Source organism: Haliaeetus leucocephalus, unplaced genomic scaffold, assembly GCF_000737465.1.
Source record: "Haliaeetus leucocephalus isolate CR32 unplaced genomic scaffold, Haliaeetus_leucocephalus-4.0 Scaffold170, whole genome shotgun sequence".
Lineage (NCBI taxonomy): Eukaryota > Metazoa > Chordata > Aves > Accipitriformes > Accipitridae > Haliaeetus > Haliaeetus leucocephalus.
In genome coordinates, this window is record NW_010972606.1 from 52085 (window position 1) to 77266 (window position 25182).

General features: G+C 41.9%; 1 protein-coding gene across 4 annotated transcripts in view; it reads left to right on the forward strand.

Annotated features, from left to right (window-relative positions):
* The window catches only part of MED21 (mediator complex subunit 21), a 33651-nt gene extending 12406 nt beyond the window's left edge, over nt 1–21245 (forward strand). Inside the window, exons 6-9 of one of the 4 annotated variants that reach the window (XR_774115.1) lie at nt 407–542; nt 10994–11227; nt 11506–11776; nt 20243–21245. The gene's annotated coding sequence lies outside the window, so the exon portion shown is untranslated. Of the gene's footprint in view, nt 1–406; nt 3754–10993; nt 11228–11505; nt 11777–16852; nt 18410–20242 lie in introns of those variants that run through there. The other 3 variants (XR_774116.1, XR_774117.1, XM_010563554.1) reach the window with 3 other exon arrangements.
* The last annotated feature ends 3937 nt before the right edge of the window (nt 21246–25182 follow it).

Genomic DNA, 25182 nt, shown 5'->3' on the forward strand with positions numbered 1-25182 from the left:
TGCCTACGGTTGATCTGGGTGTTAAGTTCCAGCTTGCTTTAGGCATCCAAGAGCCCAATCTGTGCTGCTCTGGTAGTCACTGTTAGCAAAGGAGAGCTGAAGTTCCTAGGTGCTACAAAAGTCCTGAGACTTTCAGTGTGTCAGACAGACGTACAAGGAGTGCAGAGTGGGACCTGCCCTTGCTGATGCTGACCAACAACAAGGGGAGTCCCTCGTGTGACTCCAGCAAGCTGTGGAGGCAGCCCCTGGTGTGCTTACAGGGAGTGAAATCCTCTAACGAGGCAGAATTAGCAGCTCTGACTTGTTTTGGTGTGCTCAAGCATGCAAAGTGTAATTCTACTTGTTGCATTACTACTTCTCAGCCAAGAACAATTGTGTTTGTTTTGCTATCTTGCTTCCTCTCCAGGTATTTTGCAGCAGCTGCAGGTGAATGAGTATACAGCCACATTCAGCTGTGTGGTTCCTTCCACCTGGTCTGTAATTGACCAGTTAAAAGTAATTAATCCCTGCCAGGCTGTCTAACAGGAGAGGGAATTCAGGTGGTAAGGCATGCTAAAAGGCAGTGTTTTAACCTTAGGTGGAGCTGGGGAGTAAGGGATCAATTTTCTTTTCACAAAAGTTGTGTCGTGAGCTTGTACTTATGATTTAAGAAAATTGCTAGGCATCTGTAGATGCCAGTATTCTTTAACCATGTTACTTGTTATTTATTTAATATTTTTCATATATAATTGTCTGTTGTGTAACAGTGGATATTGACCTCATCTGAAGTCCTGACTTTGGGCTTTGGAGTAAACCGTAAATTGATAGGCTAAAATGTAAAAAACCCCACATTTATTCCAGGTAAACTGTATCAGGAAGAATCCTATGGAGCAGCATCAGAAATGAATCTGATCAGTTAGGGTAATTAAGTGATAGTATTTACCACAGTAAGAAAGATTATGCTCATACTCTGCACAGCTCTTTACACTTGATTGCTGCCAGAATAAAGCTGCAATAACATAACTTCTCAAATTATTAAGTTCAAGTGTAAACAGGTTGTAGTCTGCCTTGTAAAGGGAACTTGTGGTTCATTTCTGTCGATAACATCTGACACTGAGGTGTGGCAACTGAACTTCAGCAGTTAACTGTACATTTTCCAGACTTAACCTGTCTTCAGACCAAGTCGTGTTATGATTTATGGCTTTTCAAAAAGTGATGGTTTTTTTCAACCCAACTGTGAACACAGCTAGAGATGGGTGGGGTACATGAATGTTGCAGCTTGCTTTGAAAACTCCCTGGTGCTGCACTGGTATGTCTGAACCACAGGTTCCTGATCCTGAAGTTTAAGTTCAGAAAGACATCATCCCTAGTCTTAGTGACAGGGATTGTTAAAATTGTTTCTTACCTCTTGATGGCATGGAACTGGATTATTTCTTAGGATTATCCAGGCACTTGTTAGATTAAGTTTCTTACTACTATAGGGATTGGGTACCTTAACAGTGCCCTTGATCACCTGTACCTGTGGTACTCTAGTTTTGTGGCTCTTGGTCTTTGGTGCTGTGGCCTTGTGGTGTGAGATGCTGTTCTGTGGTTTCAGTGCTTGGGGTTGTGTGACTGGATGCTTCTGAACTAAATACCGTGTGGTTGTGTGCAATTAGTCTTGCTCACCTTGGCAGCTCTTTTCATTTTCATCCTAGGTTTAGTCCTTATTATGGTACTTCCGATCTAACCTACGCACAAAACTTGACCTCTGTGGTGTTAACAGTCTGTCGCAGAGATGTATTACAATACCCCACTGAGGTCAAGGGAACGTCCTTTCCCACAAATGGGAGTGCAGGACTGCACTGCAGAATTCTTAATTCTCTCTTTTACTTATGATTCATAATCCTGACGTACTCAGGAACTCCTATACCAGACACAATAGAGCCAGCTGTTGCACTTGCCAGAAATACATTGTTCTGGTATTTTAACCCTCCATAAACCTATGCTGAGGAGAGAAATGTGTCAGAATTGGTTGCGAGGAGGCACCCTTCCTTGTTGTGACCACCCTGGGCTGTCCCCAGAAGCTGGATTCCTTTCTTTCAAAATCTTCAGGTCCATCTTCTAGTCTAGAAGAACAGCATTTTGAAGTAAAAGAGTCTATAGTAGAGACTGTGTTTAAACTGTTTGTGGTCACTTTTGCTACAGTTTTCAGGGGATACCCTATGTACCACTCTGTAAAACATCCTTGAGGTCACATGCCAGGCTTTTCTCTCAAAGGTGTTTTATCTCACCTGGAATCACTCAAATTGTCATTAATCCAGAAAGGCAGATTGAGAATGCGTAGATGTGGCTCATACTCTAGTATGAGTCAACATACCCAAGGGGAGGAGGAAAGACACAGCTTCCAGTCCTTGCACAAATGAATACACAGAGTAAAAGTGTTCCATCAAGAAAAGGGATGCAAAGATTCACCACTCCAGAACAGTCTGTAATCCTAAAGTTAAGGCTCTGTACTGTAAAGTAAGTAGCCAAAGTTCAAATCTCAAATCCTCTCAGTCAGAATGGATCAATATAATACATAGTAAACTTCGGGGCTAGCTAGGGACTTAGGATGTACAAGGAAAAGACTGCTGTGTGGGATGGAAAGGGCAGGAAATAAGTATTGGAGCATGAAAATGGGGATTTAGTAGTCCCTTGTTGATAGTCAAACTCTTGAATAACCCATTTAGTTGAACTGTGTGTCCCAACATGTGAAATATCTGCTTAGCATCTTGCAACAGGAGACACATTCATTCTGAACTGGAATAAAGGGACAGAGAATTATTTTCTGTCACTCAGGTGAAATAGCCAAGTACGGCTGTGACTACCTCTGCTATTTGCTTTGCTAAAGTTCCAGTTGCTTTTTCTCTGAAATAAGGTTTTCATACAAGGGACTGTCCTGTCAACTTGATCTCATGATTCCCTGGCAAGTCAAAATAAATGTAATTAAATATTAAGCAACTGGGCAAGCAACAATGGAATAAATACCACAGGTCCTATACAGATCTTGGGGTGAGATTAGTTTGACTGTATTTAACAGATGTATACTGTTTACCTGATGAAAAAAGGTATACTTTGTATTGCCTTCTTTTGGTAATTTGTAAGTTGATTTAGTTTTTTAAGTAATTGCTATAAAGACAGGTCTTAAAACAAATTGCTCTTGTTATCCACAAAGAAGGAAGAATGCAAGCATTCTTCTGGCACCGATACCCCATCTGGAGGGACAGGTGTTATTCTTTGTCCATTTAAACCCAGCATTTTGCCTCAGAGCAGTAGGAAGGGATTTCCCTTGTGTCCTTCGTTACGGTGGCTTTAAGTAGATCTACCCAATGAACCATGTTACAACTTCATTCTGTGCTGGCCACCAGATGAAATGCCATTGGCTTTGGACAAAACTGGCCTTTTTTACTGTGGAGGTTAGCAAATGCGGATGCCATGTTGAAGGATGGCGCAAGCCAATCAAGTGACAAATCAGTTGAGTTCCCTGATGCGGACAGGGTGTGAGTCTCCACCACATGCCAGCTGTCCCTGCAGTGTGACAGGGTAAAAGGACCAGGGAAGGACTAGGGCCTACTGTAATTCAGCGGGAGTTTAATGGGGCAGGTCTGTCCCTTTGCCACTGGGAATAGATGCACGAGGGTGACCAAAGCTGCAGTGTGCTTTGGATGTTAGACTAAAGTATGAAACCTGTATTTTTAAAGAGTTTCCTGTCTGATGCTGATTTTCTCCCCCATCCCTGCCCAGTCAGTGAGGTGCCACCAGCTCGCCGACAGCACAATAATACTGCAAAAACAGTGAAACAATTTAATCAGGTTTTTAAAACCTGCATGCCTTAATATTGCAAATGATTGAGGTATACAATAAATTAACATTACAAAATGTGAATAGGTTGGGGGAAAAAAAAAAGCCTGGGTAACTGAAAGGTTGAGAGAACCAGAATATGTCAACAACATGCTTTAATTACTTTTTGTATTAGTGCCTCTGTCGCTGCTACAGCTTTCAGAAAACTAGCTCTGTAACTGTCTCTATTTGGAGGAAGAAAAAGCAGTCTAGGCTGACTCACAGGTGTCTGGAAAGGCCAGAATACTTGTCTCCTTGCATGTTTCATCATGGCATTTTCAAGAAATTATTGTAGAATGATGTCACCCAAGGAAAATGTCATCCCACAAGAACTGCCCACAAGTTTGCCTTTATTAAGAAGGTTGAATAGTTCAGTTTGTGTTAATGGTTAAGCTAACCAGACATTTCTCAGTAATCACAACATTTTCATTAGCGTCTTTTTAGAGAGGCAGTGGGACAGGGGTTTTGTGGACTTATGTCATTCCCAAGTCTGCTTTGTTTACTTATCACATAGGCTTGTAGATACCTACTTTGGCATATGAATGTTAAAAATAGCTTCAGGTGCTGAGCAAGGAGATGAATAATCACATTTGAAAGACTTCAGGGAGTTCTCAGATTCACTCCACAGGCACAGACATTCAGATAGATACAGTTCTTGTCTCTCTTAAAGGTAGGCTGGCTTGACCTAAATACTCATGTAACAGACTTTAACTAGGAAGCTACTAGAAACAGGTAGCTAGATTTGGTAGCTAATTAAAGTAAATAAACAAAGAACAGTTAATAGAAAACAAAAGGTGAACATTGTGTGCAATGTATTGTTATTGAGTCCCACGGTCACTATATCATCCTTTAAAAACTTCTCTCCACTTAAGGCTGATTTTATGCTGCCTAAGAACCAGGGTGGGTGTCTATATGGAAGAGAATCTGGTACCCTCTACTTCTGGTCAGTGAATTATGTGCTTGTCCTTCGCCTCCTGGCGCCATACTCTGATGGGTTAAGGCTATTTAAAGACTCATGAGAAATAGACTCAAATATTTCTAAATGCTCTCCAACCACTCTGAAAAAGAATATGATTATTCTAAGCTGTGGTATGTAATTAAAGCAAAATTATTCTGAATGTCAGAAGATGGGAGACAGAGGGAGAAGAGGAACTCACTGATAGATGACAAGCATAATAAAATACTGCAGACATCACACAACTGCTTGTTAACCTATTCTTTCTGCATCTTATCTCTTTGACCCATCATCCCTTCTACTTAATTTGAGTTTAAGCTAAGGCAACTGGATTTACCACCTTCATCTCTTGGCAGAGAGACCCGTGAATGCTCCCCCTCAACCCAGCCTTTCTTACATCCAACTCTGCAAAGCGTTTCTTTACATCCCATTTTTGCCTGGTTTCAGTATATTTCTACCAGTCTGTAGCTGTCTGACGTTTGCTGTTTGTTGTCTGCCAATCTCTAGTGGTACCCTCATCCTGTCACCTCCCTGTGCTCCCTCAAAGGCTCTCTGGCCACAAGGACCTGGCACAGCAGTCCTCCCGAAACCCATCAGCCTCACAGCTGGCTCTGCTGCTCAAAACCCCTTCATGCTGCTATGTAAGCAGTGCTTTCTGCAGAAAAACACTGAGCTGCTGTGTGAGGAGAGAGAATGTGTAATCAGGGGCTTCCAGAGGAGATCAGAAACATGTTGGCTACAGGCTTTATCATGGCTATTGTCAAGGTTTGGGGAGGGGGATTCTTTGCTAAAGGGATTTGGAGAAAGAAAGAAAAGAGTAAGAAAATAATTTTGATCTTCATCCCTCTCCCCACATCCTTCCTCATTTTTTTTTCCTCCCTTATAAATACTTGCATTTGCTTGTGAATGTCCAGGTTTCTGTAAGCTTGTAGTTCCCTCCCAGCCAGGATAGATGCTGTGTGCGCAGTGGGTTATGGGGTGACAGTGATATAAAACTGCTTTAAAATATTATTGAGAAGCTCTGTCCCCCCTGTGATTTTAGGCACAGTATTTTCCAGGTGGCATTGCTGGTCTTAAATAGTAAGCAAGCAATTTGCTGAACTTTTTAAAGTAACTCTGGCTTTTTTCACGATACAAAAATAAGCCTGCCTTGACCTATTTTGAACTCATTTCTTAAGAACACAATCTCAGTTGATGCTGGAGGTTTCCAAAACCTTTCGGGAAGCATTTTAAGTACAGTGCATTAGACTTAGCCTTCTTTATGGCCCTGATTCAGCACTTATGTATGGGCCACAACCTGATGTGTTAGTTAAACACCGTTTGTTCCAAGTTATGCATGTTCTGAACTGCCTCTGATGGGAAGCAATGGATCAGCCTTCTCATCATGCTCCCTGTCTGCCCCTGGACTTACTGGAGAAATTAATGATCCAAGCAAGGGACTAAATCAATTGAATCCAACCTATAGACTTCTTTAGAGAATGCTAGTGTCAGCTGGAGCTGTTGTAGCCAGCTCGCTTTATTGGCCCATGCACGCTATGCAGTAAAACACTTAGCAGTGACACCAGCTTGAACAAAAATGCCAGACCCTAGCATGCTCAAACACCATGGGAGACTGGATCCAAGCCTGCCTTTAATGCACCCAGCTTTCCCTGGGCATTGACTGAACCCCTTAATCACTCTGCTGGAGGAACTCCTCTGCTGGAGGAGCAGAGAGCGCCTTAGTAAGAGCACTATAGAAACATAGGTGGTTCCTGCCCCCCTAAAGGAAGCTGCCATAGGGTTGTTTATCATATCATAGGATCGTTTAGGTTGGAAAAGACCTTTAGGATCATCGAGTCCACCATGGTGTTGTCACCAGTGGCCTAAGGCTGTTGGCCACTTCCAAAATCCAGCATTTTGGTACCTGAATCTGGAATGGGCAAGCCCGAATGTATGTGGTCAAGTGCTCTTTAGACTCCTGAGTGACACATTTCTGCACATAGTAAAGGCTCTTCTTGTAAAGTGTTACACACAGTTATTATGGGTTTTGATCCATCAAGCAATAGGTAAGTCAGGGATGAAACCTGAAGTAAAGCATGAAGTAATGAGTTAACTCCTAAGCACGTTTTTCAGCTTTATCCCTAAAAATTCAAATCCCCTCCTATAGCTCTGTGCATATAAATATGTATACAGGCACACATACACCCTACATACAGCATTTGTCTATGAACACAAACTTGAAGCTGTATTCAACATTTTCATATTATTCTACGTGCTACTGAAAGATAAAATGTTAAAAGATACCCAAGGAAATTATAATGGTCAGGGATCATCTTACTGTCCCACCACTTGTGTTCTCACAATTATGACAAATTCCTCTGTGTTGTGCCAGCAAAAGACAGAATAAGCGAGGACCACGTATCACTGAGGCTCCACTGATTGTCATTTCATCTCCTGCGCCCCCCCATCTCTTTTCTTAGATCCTCCTCCTCTTGTGTTTTTTTCCCCCCTTCCCACTTGTCTCCTCACAGGATATGAGTAACTGCTGCTGAACTCAAACCGAGTTACTCACTTCCTCCGTCAGGGAACTCGGATCCCTAAAGTATACATTCTGCAGAATCACACAAACATTTGCATGCCTGCTCCAGAATGGGAATGAGCTCTGAGAGAACAGCCTTGTAAGGTTTCTAGCACTTCATGACTTGAATCGGGTGGGGAAACCCTCCAAAATGCTGCTCATGAAGTATTTTTGTGTATGAAGAATAAGCTGTCACACAGAAGCAAACCTTTAAAAACTGACATTATATAAATTTTGTGGTTTGGTGGGAAAAGGAGTACAATCTTGTATTTACTCTGAGGTTTCTTATCAGTTCTTGTTCTACCTACATTGCATTGTCCAGGAAATTGTTCTAAAATGAAGAATTATGCTGGAGTTCAGCGTGCACAAAGTTTTGTATTTACAAAAAATGTTTTATCAGAGTTACAAATATGGTCAAATCAGATTGTCGTATCTGAATAGTCCCACTCATCCATGGTCTTTAGAGCTTGTCAGAAACCTCCCCAAGTACTCATCTGAAGTTGAACCTCTATTGTGTCTATACAGAGAAGACCCTAAAGCCCCCTACAGTGAACTTTGCACTTAAAGCAGACTGACTGCATCTTTGTATGTTTACTTACAACTTCCTCTTGACTTAGGAACCTTTCTGTACCATGGCCTTACAACCCCTTCTGAAATATACTGCAGAGCTGATATGAAGTAATAGCTACTGCTTACTGTTAGTCCTGCTGTGTCTCCAGGGAGCAGCCTGAAAATCTGGCTGGTAATCAAGATGGGGCTGTTTGAAGATAATGCTGCCTCATACTTGCATGTGCTTGTGGTAGGACTTCAAATAACTCTTTAACTCTAGGCCTTGGATGAAGACTGGAGTTGAGAAAGACAACATCTCAAGATGGTTTCCTTACATGGAAAACTCCCATTTGGCTGACCATGCAAGCAATAAAACTCTTAAGCCTGTAGTAGCACTTGTGGTTATGTTTTCAAAGCTAAACTAGGCACCATGAAAAAGCACAGGCACAACAGTTACAGAAAACATCCACTCTTAGTGTCACTGGATCATATGCCGAACTGCAAGAACAAAACAGACACCTTTCAGTCCTACAGAAAAATGGGGTTTTCTCCTGGGCTGCAGGGTACGGTTCTCCACTCCTGAAACTAAGCTTACTGCCTTCAGCCTAGCAAGTTTTACTTCAAGATACCAGCTCTCACTGTCCATCTTTTTAAGATTTCCTTTTCTTTCCCTGCTTCTGGAGTGTTTGCTGTTCAGAATATTTTGAGTCTCTGAATGCAAGTGACAGTTGAGAGACCTCTGAATAAAAAGCTGAACACCACTGTGAGCAGAGTCAAACCAAGTGATGACTTTGAGTATGAGGGCTCAGACAAAAAGAAATATGCTGCCTCTATCCCTCCACAGGGCCATAAGAAAACCAGTACGGTCATTTGTGGGTTCAGGGGGAAGAAGCAGCAGCATGAAAGCTGCTTCACAGAAATAAATGTGCTTTGTCATTCAGATAAGAACTATATCTGCACTTGTTGAAGCCAGAGGTAAACCCCAGTAAATGCAATGTACAGGATAAGAACATAGAAAGGAGACAGAAGTTTTCAGTATAAGAGTGACTTAAAAGCATGGTGTATGGAAGAAACAAATACAGCACAAAAAATTTATCTTTTACTCCTGGCTTCACAAAAAAGGTGAGATAATGATACAGCTGTCAGAAACTCCAGGTGTTTGTAAGAGGTTTTGTGCTCCAAGAGGTTGCTCCCCTGGAGAAAATCCTCAGGATTCCCACAAATCCAGCTGGAGTTAATTAAGCCTTCTGGAAAGAAAGTACAGAAAGGCTGTGCCCACAAGTCACCTCCAGGTTCCAGCAGAGACACCAAGCAGTTGTCTGGGGGGGTTTTACTGACATCTCAGAGCAATATCTGTAAATGCTGCTGTCATCAGGCTTGATTTCTGCTGAAGGAGGAAAGTGTCCTTACGGAGCCTCCTATACGGAGTCTCCTTTTTTTGTCATCTATTCACTTGCTTACTTGTACAGCTTAGAGTGCTTCATCCTTCAAAATAGCATCTGCTTTTAGGGAATGCTATCAGGATCCCAAAATCTTTGCCATAAATACTGCCAGAACTGGCTCCAACCTTTGACTCATCCTGCCCAAAGGAAGAGGTGCCAGATCAGAGCTGAGAAACACTTGCAGTGCAACACAGAAGAAGGTTTTCACATCTCTTCCCTTTTCTCCAGGGTTAAATCCCAGCCTCGAGGAAGTCAGAGGCTAAAGTACTGTCAACCCTCCCTACACACATCTTGCCAGGACCTTTCATAATGTACCTACACTGATGACCACTGTTTGTCTCAAAGAAAAGGCTTCTTAAATCTTTTTATCTTCCTTTTTAGAGGTTAATCATACTAGTTCTTTCCTGTTACAAAATCGTATTAAAAACAAAAATCTTGGAAAAGTCATTGCAGGCTTTTTTTTTTTTTTCCTGTGGGAGGAAGGAGAGCCACCCCGTTGACAAACTCCGATTGTTTTTTCCCTCCTAAAAACGTTTTTTCTTTGCCTTAGTTTTTGTTATGTTTCAAACCTTTGAAATAAAAACCTCTTTATTATTATTTATAGTCAAAGCACTACAGACTTTTTTTTGCTCCATAACTTTGTTCATTGATTTGTATCTTGAAATGGTTTAAAGCATGTCAGAGAAGGAGCTTGGGAGGGAAAAAAGAAAGGGGCAGGAAAGATAATTGAAAGGACCAGAAAGAGATGGTGCATATTGAGGATCCTAAAATTCCTGAATTCTAAATAATTCAGTCTCTGCCACAGGTTAACTAGCTAGACAATATGAGAACAGAAAGGACTGCTTAATTCAGGCTACATATGATGATTTACACTGAAAAAAAAAGCAATAACTGAGAGCAAACAGAACACAAATACTTGCGGAAACATTTGGGAGTAAAGATGTCTGTGCTAAAGATGTGATTCCCTAGCTCCTTCAGGGAGAAGCTAGGAAAACGGTATTTCTGATGCTTCCCAGAAATGTCTCAGTGAAGCCAAAATGTTTGATATTTTATTCTTAATATTTCTGAACAAGAAAGCCTGTGGGAAAAATGGATTTTTACCTCTGCTAGGTTTTCTCTGTCAGAAGGAAGAGCACCTTTGTGTGTGTGTGTGTCTGTGTCTGTGTGTGTGTGTAGCCACAAGTCCAATTTGTTTTTAAGCTTGAAGGTCACCATTAAGCAAAGATCATGGCCACAATATTGAGTTATATTTAGGGACAAAAACACAACAAAGAAACAGGATAGTCTGTATTTTGTCAATGTCTGTGACGCTTTTATTACCTATTTGTTACTGCTGTGTTATGGGAAAGTCATTGGACCATACATTATTCTCTACAGCATCTTCATTCCACATTCTCCAAAACCAGTTAAATGTAAAATTTCAGATTAGCTGTGGAAAAGTATGCACATGTCTGAAGTGATTATCCTTCCAGCTCACCATTTGTCACTTTTGGGGAGATAAAGGGGGGGTCGAGCCGCTACTTGACCTTGTGCTTTTGCTTCTTGGAATCCTTGACTAAGATCAGTCATGAGGGTAAAATCCCATCCAGGTTTTTAAAAGCTTTCTCTGCTTATCAGTTATAAATTAATTTTCATTCTTTGTTTTCAAAGTTGGTATCAAGCTGTCACAAGAGTTATTGATATTTCCTGAACAAGCATCCATAAACTGATCATTTCCACCCAACCCCTCCCCATGCCGTGAGTCTTCCTGTGTTGGTTCAGCTGGTGCTCTGCATATTCCAGCCTTGGAGATAATTAGTTAACAGTATGGCTACTATTCAAGAAGCATGTTTACTGCTGCCCAGTGAAAGACTCTACTGAATTCAGGAGAACGTCACCAGAACGGTAAATGGTCTTGTAGGACTGTGGGAGAGTGCTCATCAGAAGGAAGCACTCTGTATGGCTGTGCTTGCTCCCTTTGCCAGTTACTCTACGCTGAAGCTGCCTGGGTCTTGTCATCTATATAGCTTCTTTCTTCAAGTGAGGAAGAAGATAGTGCATAAGTCAGTTAAACAGCAGCAATTACCTCAGCCAGATATCGCCACAACAAATGCTGGCTTGCTGCAGTTTGGGTTATTTCTCTTTTGACTTACTTACTCTTTGCTAAATTTGTTTATCCAAAGTTGGAGACAAGAAACCCTGGACATCCTTCACATCACAGCAGTGCCACAGGGGATCCTTCCTAGTTTCATGTAGAAACTTGTGAGGCTTTGAAGAACACTTAGAAGTCAAGGGAAATATTCAGCTTGACTTGAATAGTTTTTCATTGTATTTGCAACTGTGAAATTGAGATTCAGATTTCAGATTTACTGAGCAAAAGAATCCCTGTGCATCCACCCCTTCAGAGAGGGCACCTGACAGCTCCTCCAGCGGTGGCAGCTCCATAGGGATGAGGTTAGGATACTGATGCTGATGTACCCTCACACAGATTTGAAAACACTAGTAAATGGTACAGTTTTGCTGATACTTAAGCAAGTAGTAGCTGTACTTTCAGTTTACATTTTTGTGTGTCATTTTACCACCTGACTAGCAGCCCTCAGAACTAGCCTATCCATATTAACACTGCACTGGTCTTCACTTCTTTCCTGCATTTATACAAATACACCCAAAGTCATCGCTACACAAAAGCGCTTCTGGGTTAGTCAGGAATTTTGAGCAAGGTCCCTTCACTGCCTCAGAGCAGACTTGATTGATACAGGTCTCCTGGCACATTTCCAGGCAAACTTGTCACACACATGATGGGCACCCTGAGAGCTTGGGTTTGGGCTTTTGATCTTGATCCTTCAGGATCTGAAATTTTAGGAAGAAGATTGAGATCAGATTTGACAGTTTTCTGTTATCTTAATAAGGGTCTGCAGGTAAGACTGCATCTTAAGACTTCCTTCTATCATTAGGTAAAGGAGGCAGAAACAGAAGTGGGTTTAGGTGTGCCATTAGTTGGCCACACGTTTGTAATACAGGTAAATGCACAGTCACTCTTTCTGATAGGAAATGCACCCTTCCCATCACTCTGTAATCTGCTCCCATGCTTCAGGGAAACTGTAAAAATACAACAAAGGTAATTTATTTCATTTTCCCTTCTCTAGCTGATAACATGCTGAACTGACTTTCCTACACCTGTGTTATTCCTGCTGCCGTCTGAATTGCAGTTGTACCTGTAAGAAGGGTTTGTGCCTGATTTTCTGGAAAGTATCAGCCACTTAACCCATTTTTCCCCTCAAAGAAGCTTTTCCAGTCCAAAATGTTTCAGTGCGATTGCAAGACAAGCTCCTATTTCTCTCCCGTTTCCTTGTTTGCAGTACACAAATTGTGACCTCACACGCACCAGGACAAACAGACTTCTTAGTCATCTTGCCTACAATTTCTGAGGCATTGGCTCAATACCATTTACTAAATGCAGGCTAGCTGGATCCCTTTATCAGAATAAAAGTCTCAGCTGTGGTCTTTAACCTGAGTTCTGCTTTTTAACAAGTAATATAGAAAACACATTTTATGTAGGAGGACCACTCCAATTCTCTTTTTCCCCTGGAAGCTCTGCTGTGTGAGCTTATTGCACAGGCTGGAGTTTCACACACGTGAGTGCTGATCCTGGAAGATGTGCACGTTGCCACACATTCGTCAGCAATGACAACGTGTTGCTTGCCTCCACTCCCTCAGCTCACACACGCAGCACAGACCGCTGAGAGTGCAGCCTTGCTTCTTGGCTCAAACCGCCCCAACAAACCAACCATGCCAAAAACCAAAGCACCGATGTGGAAGGAAATCCCAGGCCCAAGGGTGTGCTGCCAGCCACCCCAGCACCGCGATTGCGCTGGTCTGCCAGACTGAGGGAGATCACAGAGGCTGTAAGGGCTAGAAATTTGGTAGAGTCTTCAGTTATCCCCATGTACCTTGGGCTAAAATCATAGTGGGATGTAATACTCGGGCCATATTTTTAGATACTTCCATTTCATGGAGGAACTCATAAGAGAAAATGCAGCCCTTGACTTGCACGATATATAGAGAGACCAAATATCCGTAATAGCCATTACAGATATGCTCAGCTTCGGAAAGGGGAACTGTACAAAAATGAGGAAGCATTTTAAAAGGAATTAAAAAGGGCAACTATGAGAATTAAGTTCCTACTAAGCCGGATGGAGGTGTATATACCACCTTTTCAGAAAGCCTTGAAGAAACAGCAAAAGGTAGCCAGCTTTGTTAGGCAGCAGAGCAAGGAAAGGCATTAGAAAGAGATTAAAAAGGCTGAAGGCATGTCCAAAGGGAATAAATAGAAAGGATCATACCCTCTGGCAGATTAAATGTAAAAATGCAATAAGGGTGGCCAAAAAGAAGGACTTGGAAGAGCAAAGCACAAAAATTACCCAAACTAATGTTAAAGCTTCTTTTTTAATACATCAAGAGCAGAAAACTTCCCAGAGAGTCTGCAGGAGCAGCTAAGGACCAGGCAACCAGAGGAGTTACCTGCAAAGGCACTTTGTCTAAGAAGCAAAACTTAGGGAATTTCCCATCTTTAAACTCATGTCACATCCAAACAGACCTACAACTTCTTTGCACAATGAAATTTTATTTCAGTAAGTGAATTCTCCCTCTTTTTGACAAGCCAGTCTCCTTCTTGCAAATGCCTCCACCCCCTTTACACTACCTGGTCTAATACACTTGAGTACTCTGATGAGGGGTTGTGCTACAATAAAAATTTCCTGCTAAGGGCGTACTAATCTAACTGCTGGCGCATAAAGTGCCTGGCAACAGATCAACAGACAGCATTCGAACCGTGGGCCTGGAGTCAGTCCCTTCTGCAACGTGGACGCGCAGTTGCAGAGCAGACCTCAGGCTGGAGGGAGACGTCGTGGGCCCTCACGGGAAGGGCTGGAGGCCACAGTTACAGCCTGTGGTACATTTAAACACTGCAATAGCTGGTCCACATGGTATCACCTCTTTTTTTCTTCCAACTTTGTAGGTTATTCAGGGAACTGGTCAAAGGTAGCCAAAGCCCCTGTGCAGCAGGGGAAGGTATTTTTATAATTCTGGTCAGAGCATAGCCCCAGGGACACCAGTGGTGAGGAGTGCGAAGATGTGGCATGTTCATCCCCCAACCACTTGAGCACCTATCAGGGCCCTCCGGGCACTTCGCATTTTGAGTGGCGTAATGCCTCAATACACCTCTCAAAGTTTGCTCGCTTCCTAAAGAGCAGGCCTAATATTAAATACCTACTCAGGTTGCTTCAAAGGTGTAATTAGAAATATGGAATGACCCTTTGAATTCTGTTACAGCTATATCTGTGACTGTGTCATCCATCCCCCCATAAGCTTTTAAATGTTTCCTTCTTCACTTAAATATGAGATTAATATTATGCTACTTATCTCTTCTCCTGTAGGAACAGGTAAACTTTCAAAATGTCAGTGACATACATGCATACAGAGTAATTACTATCTATCCTTAAATCCTGCTGTCGGAAAATAATGCATACTTTACGAAAATGTGATTTTTCTAGAAATACCTTAAGAGGTCCTCATCATTTTTGTGCCAGAAATAAACAGAAAAAAGACCGCTTTGAGTGGTGCGTTACTCATTTTAAAGAGCCTGTGGAAAACTGACATACTGCCTTGTTTATCTTTGGGAAGGAACAATTTCATCAGGTACTGCAGGAGAAAATACAGTGCCACATTATGCAAGGGAGTTTCCATTTAAAATAATTGAGTACTTAAAATTCACTCTCTTGCTCATTCAATAAAGCACTCGGCAATTCTAAAGCTGGAAAAGGCCATTAGTATCATCTTATCTGACCCTCTCCATAACAGAGGCAACTAAACTTCATCCAATTTCCTTCAATAATGCATTTCTTGGTTAAAGCCTATTTTCAGAAAAGGATCTAGTCTTGATTTAAAAACTTCTAGAAGAGAATTTGCTGTGTCCCATGTTAGTCTGTTCCAATGCATAATCATACTCAAAGACATATATTTTATTTTTTCTGGCTTTACATACCAGCCAGTTGGTTTGGTTTATGCCTTCCTCTATCAAAAGCAAGGATTAGCTCATCCTTCAGTTATATATAGTTGTGTCTAATAAGATTTGAGTATAAAAGTAGGAAGACTCGAAGTTTCAAAACTACAGAAGAAGCTTAAGAAAAAAGTGAAGAGGGAAAAAACTAGCCTCTGGTAAAGCTATTTGTTAGAAGTGTCTAGAGTAAAGGCTCTGTGATTGTAGACCTGACCATGCCATTAGGAGGGCAGAGTTGTGCAGTCATCACTAAAACAAAACATCCATCAGCATTTGATGGGAATTTCAGATTTGTAGTGACTGATTAAGGATTATGACACAGCTTTCCATATTTAAATATATTTTAAATGTTTCTGATAAGTGCCATATACTTTTAATTTCCCTTCTAATAGCATTTTTTCTTATTCCATTGTTCTAACTGCATAAGCTAGTGCAGTTAGAGACATTTAGAAATCTACTTTTCTTGACAGAGATTTTACAGTATCAAAGAAAACGGTTTATTACAGATTCAGCGTAGCCCTTGAAGTGTTTTTCTGCTAAAGACACAACTTCTTGTTGAAATGTTTTCCTGAATCAAAGCCTTAATCCCCTATATATTTAAGTCTGACTGATAGGCAAATCTACCGTTGTGATCCCAGGCTCTCGGATAAAACCATGCATCAAGTAACACTGCAAATATCCCTCATACCATGGGTCTTCATGCAGGGCAAACCCAGGATGGGACTGGGAAGCTACATTTTTGCTCCCAAAGGGCACAAGTTCCCTGACGTTTCTCTCCCACCCAACCAGAGCACTGCTCTCCTTCCCACCAGTGTCAGCTCTTCCACTGGGGTGGGAGGTCCATGGTGTGCACCCAGAGTGAGCGGAAGGCAGCAGGACGTGGCTCAGGGCTTGCTGAGGTGGAGCTGTTGAGGTGGCTGAGGCAGCTATTCCACCTTGCTGGGTCAGCAGGGCTCCGGACAGCCTTGCCCAGTGATGTGGGGGACACGACAAGGGTGAAAGTGTTCATACCCATGTCACCACCCCTCAGGGCTTCACTGGGTGATCCACCACTGCTGCTGCCCTCACCCTGTCCTAGCACCTCTCCTGCCATGTCCCATCTCTGGTCTGTGCAGCCCTGTTTGGCAGGACTCAGCTGGGTCAGCAGTCCTTGTGCTGAAGGCGGACAGTACAGGGCACAGAAAATAACCTGACAGGACTGGAAGCAAAACCGTTAGCCCCCTCTGAGACGGTTGCTCTTAGGTCAGTGCAGGCACAGCATACTATTTCAGTGTCTTCAGAGGTGAAAAACTAATCCGGTGTATGTAGAGAACAGCAGCTGCTGGATGCCTACTTTGAAATGTGTAGTTGTAAGGCCAATTAATGGAATAATTTATAGCTCTAAGTTCCCTTCTTTATCTTACAAAAGGTGGATATTCTGGCTAAAGCATTTGTTAATATGTTTTTCATCTTTTTGTCATTTAACACCACAGTTAACAGCACCCATAATACGTATCCCAGAGTCATTATGTCTCTTTTAACATCAATGCAATTGCATAGCAAGGTGGGCTGTTTTCTCAACAAATCCTCTGCTAAGGAAAGGGAAGGCGAGGCTCACTATTTCTGCCTGCCAACAGGTCCAGTAATACAGCATGAAATAATTTTTCCTCCAGAAAAATTATCTTTGCAGGTATTATGGTAAAATGAAAAGTCACTAACAGGTTTGCCTCTCAGAAACTAAACAGTAATACAGCTAACTAGAAAAGGAGGTAATTTGTTTGGCTTTTGAAAGAGCACAGCGTGTATCTACTGCACTTGGATTTCTATGAAGAAACACATGAAACAGTGTCATTATTGGGTTCACATTCACTGGATGGTCTTCTACCTAACAGTCAAATATTTCAACTTTTTCCAGCTTATCAAGTGCAAAGGCAGTTTCTTTTCACCACTGAACAGAGGGAAAGCAGCAGACGCTTTTTCTACAGCCTCAATTAAGCAGATGCTGATGGAGAATGAGGAGACTTTTGATGTTAAGGCATGTTCTGGCAGCAGTCCTAGTCCTTGCCAGTTGATTTTAGAAAATTGGAAATAAATTTGCAGGATGAGAGTTTTGAGAAATGTATTTAACTATGTCAATTGAATGAGCTTCCAATAGACTTTTTACCATATTGGCAGACCAAAAGCAACTCTTGTGTGATTCATGTTCTGTTTCTGAAAGAACAGCCTATTTTGACCCATGCAGAGCTTTACAAGAGAAGTCCTCCAAAATTCAAGAGACTTATCAAAGTATAAACAAGAGCAGGACACAAACACTACAAGTTACTTGGTGGCCTGGCCCTTGTAAGCAAATTGAAGCCTTAATAGGAGTCTGGAAGGGTATAAGTTGCAAAAACAACATAAAAGCAATGATGTTTATAAATCATCCTGACAGTGCATGTTGCAACATAGTTGTTTTCTTCAGAAAGGGCTCGCACTCATTATCAAAGTCAGTGATTTTTCCAGATATATTAATTTGGCTCCATTTCCCCATACTTTATCTACATGCCAAAATAAATGCTTGCCAAATTAAAATTCACAGATCTGGCAGGCTAGGAGGAGTCTCAGGAGATCATCTCGTCCAACATTCTGCACTGAAGCGGGCTAAGAGTATCTGGACACCATCCCTGACACTTTTATCTTCTTCGCTTTAAGAAATCGATATCCCTGGGTAGTGTGTCCTAACGCTTTGCCACACTTTCAGATAGAAAGACTTACCTAATATCCTGCCTAAATCTTTTAGGTGAAGGTGAAAGTGATACTTTCTTGCCCTTCCCTAAATGGACATGCAAAGTAACTTACAGTTGTTGCCCCATCTGCGTCAATCCCTTCCAAGCTGCTGTGCCATTTCTCAGTCTTCTCTTTTCAATCCAGTGCCTACACTTTCCTTTTTATGAGTCACATTTTCTACACCTCTTATCATGCTTGTTACTTTTCTGTGCTTTTCCCTCGACTGTGTCTACTTACTGCTTCCAGCTGAGACAAAGGACTCCAGTTGGGACTTCACCACTACTTCAGAAAGTAGAACAATTGCTACCGCTGCCTACGTAAAGACAGTTTTATTGTCAGAACAAAGCTCATCTCTTCCTCAGCAGTATCTGATTATTGACATATACCTAGCTTGAGCTCTGTAGTGTGGATCATAGGTTACCAGAATTGCAAGGGGATAAATAGAGACTATCATCTAGAGAATGATACCTAGAAATCTTCAAAATATGTTTGTCTCACTTGTTCTTTAAAAATGTCCAGTAGGGGAGATTTCATGATCACTGTAGACAATCTGTTCCAGCGCTTCACTGTCTTCACATTTAGATGTTAGGAGACAAAGATGCTATCTTAAATCATACTGTAGGGTCCAGTCAGAAAAATCTCCCTCTTCTGCTGTGATGCTGCCTAGCCAATAACTTCCAACTTTGTGCTTGTCTGCTGAATTTCTCCTCCCTAAGGAAGAAGACTTTTGTATTTGTCTTTGCTGAATTTCAGCTGTTTTGATTTCAGATTCTCTCTAATTTTTCAAGCATGTGTTGAATTCTGATGCTCGTGTTCACAGTACTTGCAACCTTGACCTATGCCACTCCCATTCACCAATACTATGACCATATTATCTCATTGGTCCTCCAAACTGCCAAGAGAAATGCTGAAGAGGGCCAGGGCCAGAACAGAGCACCACTAAACTTCAGTTGAAATTTGACAGCAAAGAGTTCATGAGTGCTCTTTGAGAGCAAGTTTCCAGCCATTGCACACCTTTCTTCTCACGACCACATCAACACTGTATCTCATTAGTTTCCTTATGGGAATGTCATGGAGAAGTGGCAGAAATGTCACTAGGATTGAGATTATATCACATTAGTTGTACCCCGCTTTCTTTCCCTACTAGGCTGCTTAACCAGCCAAAGGCAGAAATTAAACAGGCTTGACATGGCCCATTCTCAGCAATCCTTGTTGTCTATTTCTTTTATCAGTTTATAATCATTTAGGTACTTAAAACATATATTTTTAACAGCTTGTTCCAGAACCTTCTCAGGAATCAAAGTTACACTGACAGGTCCAAAAGAGCAGCATCTCCTCCTGTATAAAAACACAGACAGAGCACGTGTCCACGGAGTTTCCTAAATCCTCATATCAGAATACAGGTCTCCTTTCACACCTGAAACATTGCTACTGTTTGCTCAGAACTTCAGTTTCCACCATCAAATCGATAACCTCATCAGAGGCTCAAGCATGACAAGAGTGACATTTCCAGGGTTTTTCATCGTTAAGTGCCACTGAGCATTGGCCAACTGTTTTTCTCCTGGGTTTGTGACTGAACATAATATATGCTAAAAGGGATTTTACATGAAATGACTAGACACTGCCCCAAATCAGACAGCGATGCCAGAATCTCTCTAAGCAAAATCACCACAATATTTGTAAGAGGACAAAATTTATGTTTTTTCTTTCCTAGCTCCAATCTTGAATTTCTGAGTTGTTTTGATTGAATCTTTCAAGAAAAAAATGCAATGAAAGGGGGGGTAAGAAAGGCAGTGTCCTGGGTGGGATACCACATCCTGAATTGAAGTTTGCAAAGCTACGGACATTGTGGTTATAACTCTTCCTGGTTGTCCTACATGGAAAAAGAACTTCATGTCCCCACTGTATCTTCCATATGAGTGCATTAGAAAAGTTGAGCTATGTTCACATAATTTTCCAGGAAGCAGAAAATATTACTACCGTGTTCTTACAGTCCGGAAAAGATAAAGAGGCCATGTTCAAGGTCAAAGTGAGTCAGCAGAGAGCACAGGATGAAACTAAGCTAATCTTATGTTTTAATAACTAAGACAATGCTCTCCTTTTTTTCTCCCTTTCAGATAGTGTTCACCTGTGTAATCTTATCTCCAAACCAGAAGAGCTCCTCAGAGGTCTATAGCTGAAATACTGGTGAAGGTCAAAGGGAAATAAGCTTGCTCACTGGACAACCACCTTGTTTTATGCTCTATTGATTTACAACACCTTACAGAAATGTTAGGGGGTATGGTGTGACTAATGGACAGTTTCTGAAGTTACCTCTCCTACAGCACATACTTTCTTCCAAAAATACCTTTTAAAATAGAGTTGTCCCTTACAGACACATTTGTGGCGTGAAGAGTGCCCTGTCTCCCCCTGCTTTAATATTTTACTTAAAATATAATGAAAGGGAGAAAAATCAGAACTGTAGTGAGGCTGGGCTGATGGTGATGTTGCTTCACAGAAACTCTCAGTGCATGTCCATCACTCTGAAATCTGAGCAGGGATTCAGGTCTGCCTCAGACAAGTACCCATTGCTACAAACAGTCATTAGGCCCTTGAACCAACTGGTGTCCTCACCTCAAATCACTACAGCTGGATGCTCCAGAAGAAAGTAGGTGAAAAGCCTAAAATACACTGGACTGTGGGGACTGAAGAAGAATTTATAGACATGCTCTGAAATGTGTCTGAACTGCAAACAAGTAACTGTACTTCTCTGCCTACAAACCAGTCATAGTCTGATCAGTGAATGCATGTATTTTCTTACCTCATTCAAAAGACAGAGGGTTATTTTTGAGGCAAGGATCTGTGTAGGTGCATTCCAGTTTTTGGAATCTCTAGGACTGCCAAAGGCTATTGTGTAGATAAATATTCATTGGAAAAAATACACTAAAAGTACCACTCTACCCCTAAGCTACTGAGGATGCACAAGATAGAAATGACCCTGTGTTATATAGAAAACAGAATAAAATAAGGTATTTATGTGGCTGCGTCTGAAATGCATTGTAGTTGCTGCTTTCATTCACAGGTTTGCATGCACAGCAACAAACATGTGCTTGAACAGTCAGGTATATGGAATAAACCTTATCTAGAATGCTTTAGCTGACAGATGAGAAACTCAAGGGAGAGCTACTGTAGGAGAATTAAGCAAGAAAACAACTCACAAAGGCTCTTTACAAGGCTGGGGAACATAAAAGCAACAGCAAATTTTCTGTGAAGTGGCAAAGCTTTTCCTTTTTTTTTTCACTTCCATATAATTATATGTTGTAATATTCTTTCTGTCTAAAGGTCATGGTGTATTTGTAATCATAAAACCAGGAAAAAACTGTTCTTTGAACAGGATACAAACTTCTGCCAGTCATTCTAGCTACAGAATTGAGAAATTAAAATGTGACAACCCAAAAAGCTTGGAAACTTCAGATCCCTTCTCCAAAAAAAAGAAAATAGGAGAAATGATCTCCTACATCCTCAAAAGCTTTCCCACCCCCCCGGGTTAATTTACTTGCATTTAGGCACTAGTTTCCGTAAGTCCAGAATACTATATGGTGAGCTGTTGCATTTGGCAAAGTGGCAAAGTATGGCAATCGCATTCAGTGCTGTTTCTTTTGATGAAACACAGCAATTTGTAAATTCTTTGGGGTAGAAATGGAGTTTATTCTTAACCGATCCTTTGCAAGTACTGTAATAAACAAAGGTTGGAGTTAACAGTAAAACCCAAGGACACAGGGCAGGATGGCATAGGTTGATAATCTGTCCTGTTGAGATGGAGTTAAGGATGGAGAGAAAGCACTGGTGTAGACATTGGTTTAATTCCTGGAAGATGTTGGCTAAGTTCCCATTTCTTGCAGATGCTTGCTGTGTGCCCTTAACAAAGGTCACTTAGTACTAGCTCCATAAACAGACACATGCATTAAATGCCGTTGCTGATCACAGAATCATAGGATCTTTTGAGTTGGAAGGAACCTTTAAAGGTCATCTAGTCCAACCCCCCCCTGCAATGAGCAGGGACATCTTCAACTAGATCAGGTTGCTCAGAGCCCTGTCCAACCTGGCCTTGGACATTTCCAGGGATGGGCATCTACCACCTCTCTGGGCAACCTGTTCCAGTGTTTCACCATCTTCATCATAAAACTTTTCTTCCTTATATCTAGTCTAAATCTACCTTCTTTTAGTTTAAAAGCATTACCCCTTGTCATGTTGCTACAGGCCCTGCTAAAAAGTCTGTCCCCATCTTTCTTAAAAGCCCCCTTTAAGTACTGAAAGGCAGCAGTAAGGTCTCCCTGGAGCCTTCTCTTCTCCAGACTGAACAACCCCAACTCTCTCAGCCTGTCTTCATAAGAGAGGTGCTCCAGCCCTCTGGTCATTTTTGTGGCCCTCCTCTGGACCCGCTCCAACAGGTCCATGTCTTTCCTGTGCTGAGGACTCCAGAGCTGGATGCAGTACTCCAGGTGGGCTCTCACCAGAGTGGAGTAGAGGGGCAGAATCACCTCCCTTGACCTGCTGGGCCCACTTCTTTTGATGCAGTCCAGGATCTAGGACTTAAGTCTTCTATGCCTCAGTTACTTATCTGTAAATTCCAGACAACAGTACTTCCCTATTTTAGTGTGGTATTAGGAAAATAAATACATTCAAGATATTTAAATGCTGCAGTGAAAAGGGTCATGCAAATAGCAAAGATAGAAAGAAATGAGCCTCAGTTTCTAATGCCTTCCAGGACTCCTGAGTGTGGAGAGAGTGCAGGGGCTGGAATCAAGGAAGAAAGAAAGGGGATGGAAGAGAGATGCCAGTGCCCACAATATACTTTCCTGGAGGGCAATAAGGCGTGCTTAGTTTGAAAGATGACAGCAAAGTCAGTGCCTTTTGCAAAGTAGAAGATGGCTGGGTCTATTCTGTGAGCAAGATAAAATCCTCCAAAAAGCCTTGGCAGAAACCAAATGCTTTTCCCCGTGGAACTGCACCCGCCCCTTTGGCTATGGGCAGGTGTGCTTTGATAGCTTCCTCTGTGATAGGGGAGGGGTGTTTGTGGGTTTTATTTAATACCTCCATCTGGAGGTTAGCACCCTGTGATCACAGTTTTAACCTGCTAGTATGCTTCTAGCATTATACCCCAAGAGGAGGGGTATAAAGTGAGCAGGGGTTAGAAAAAGGCAGGTTTTGTTCCCACTGAATGAATCACTTTACTTTTCCCTGCCTTTCTTTCCCTATTCCCAGCAGTGTCCTGGAAGGCTGCAGTCTCCAAGGAGAAAAGATATCATAGCTTGAAATCACTGGGTGCCTTGTTTTTAATTCCCCGGAGAACTGAAAGTGGCTGTTGCTGTCCGATAACTGAAAAAGGGCTTTCCTAAAATGTTAAGGCCCTTAGGTCTCCAGGACCACAGTAACTCTGCCAGAACTTTCTTATGGTCTAAAAGGAAACATTTTTGGTAGAGGATTTGCGCTGGCCTTACGAACAATGTTTTTTACATCCATTCTTTCCATCGTTTTCCTCCTAAGGAGAGCTGGTGGGAGACCAGGCAGAACGCTGCACCTGCACTGGTCAACAGCAACACCCTTCTGAAAAGCCAGGCAACACAGTATGCCAGCACACCAACAAACCCTGGCACTGCACAAAGGAGGACGCAGAGACCCAGCCCAAAAAGGGTTACTCAGAAATACCACCACCCATTTCCCTCCTGACTGGGAACTAGAACTTTGTACATCGGCACTAGTTTTATTGGAGATTCTAATTACTGTACAAATACTGATTATCACTTAAAACGTGCAACTGAAATGGATGATTGTCTCTGAATTGCTGTTATTGTAGTCACTTACAAGAAGTCCCACTTCCTTGTGAGATATGGTGTGAACCCACAAGGCTCATGGACAATGGGCACAAGACCTTCCTTCTGGAAGGAGCCTACAGTATCCACCAGATAGAGGTTGAATTTGTACCTTATGTTCCTTAGAAGTAAAAGGATTCTCTTCTCCTCCTACACAGCCCATCTCCTAAAAAAGAAAGGACAGAAATAAATGTTTAAACACACCAGCTGATATCACCATTATAAAAAACAAACAAGAAAATGGGCATATTCAGCTGGCTTAAATACCACCAAGTCTCGTGTTTCCTGCTGTCTGACTCAAGACACTCTGAGTCTGCACTTCCCTCAGGCTTTCTGAATTGCTCTGCAGAGGCACTAAACCCACTACAGGCACAGACATTTAGGTGGAATTTAGGCTGGCTGGAAATGGCCCAAAGCAATTTGAAAACATAAGTTAGAAGACAGAGCCACAGAAAAAGAAAGAAATGGTCTCCTTGTTCATTGATATTCTCTGCTCCTTGAAGACCTGATGTGGACTAATGAAGGTCTCAGATTTCATGGGACACTGTTTTCCTGTAATTTTCATATGGAGGTTTTCTTGCTCTGTTATTTTTCATTTTGGCATCAGATCTTGGCAAAAGGAGAAACAACTTTTATGCAGTACATAGTATATTTTCACTTTAGTGATAACGGAAACTCTTGTCAACAGGTTTTTTTCATACCTGCAGGTCTCAATAGCTACCCCCATGTCCTGGTTTCAGCTGGGATATAGTTAACTGTCTTCCTAGTAGCTGGTACAGTGCTATGTTTTGAGTTCAGTATGCGAAGAATGTTGGTAACACTGATGTTTTCAGTTGTTGCTCAGTAGTGTTTAGACTATAGTCAAGGATTTTTCAGCTTCTCATGCCCAGCCAGGGCACCTGACCCAAACTGGCCAACAGTGTATTCCATACCATGTGACATCCCATCTAGTTTAGGAACTGGGAAGTGTGGGGGGCAGGGATTCGCCGCTCGGGGACCGGCTGGGGGTCGGTCGGCGGGGGGTGAGCAATTGCCCTGCGCATCATTTGTACATTTCAATCCTTTTATTACTACTGTTGTCATTTTATTAGTGTTATCATTATCATTATTAGTTTCTTCTTTTCTGTTCTATTAAACCGTTCTTATCTCAGCCCATGAGTTTTACTTCTTCCCCCTATTTTCTCCCCCATCCCACTGGATGGGGG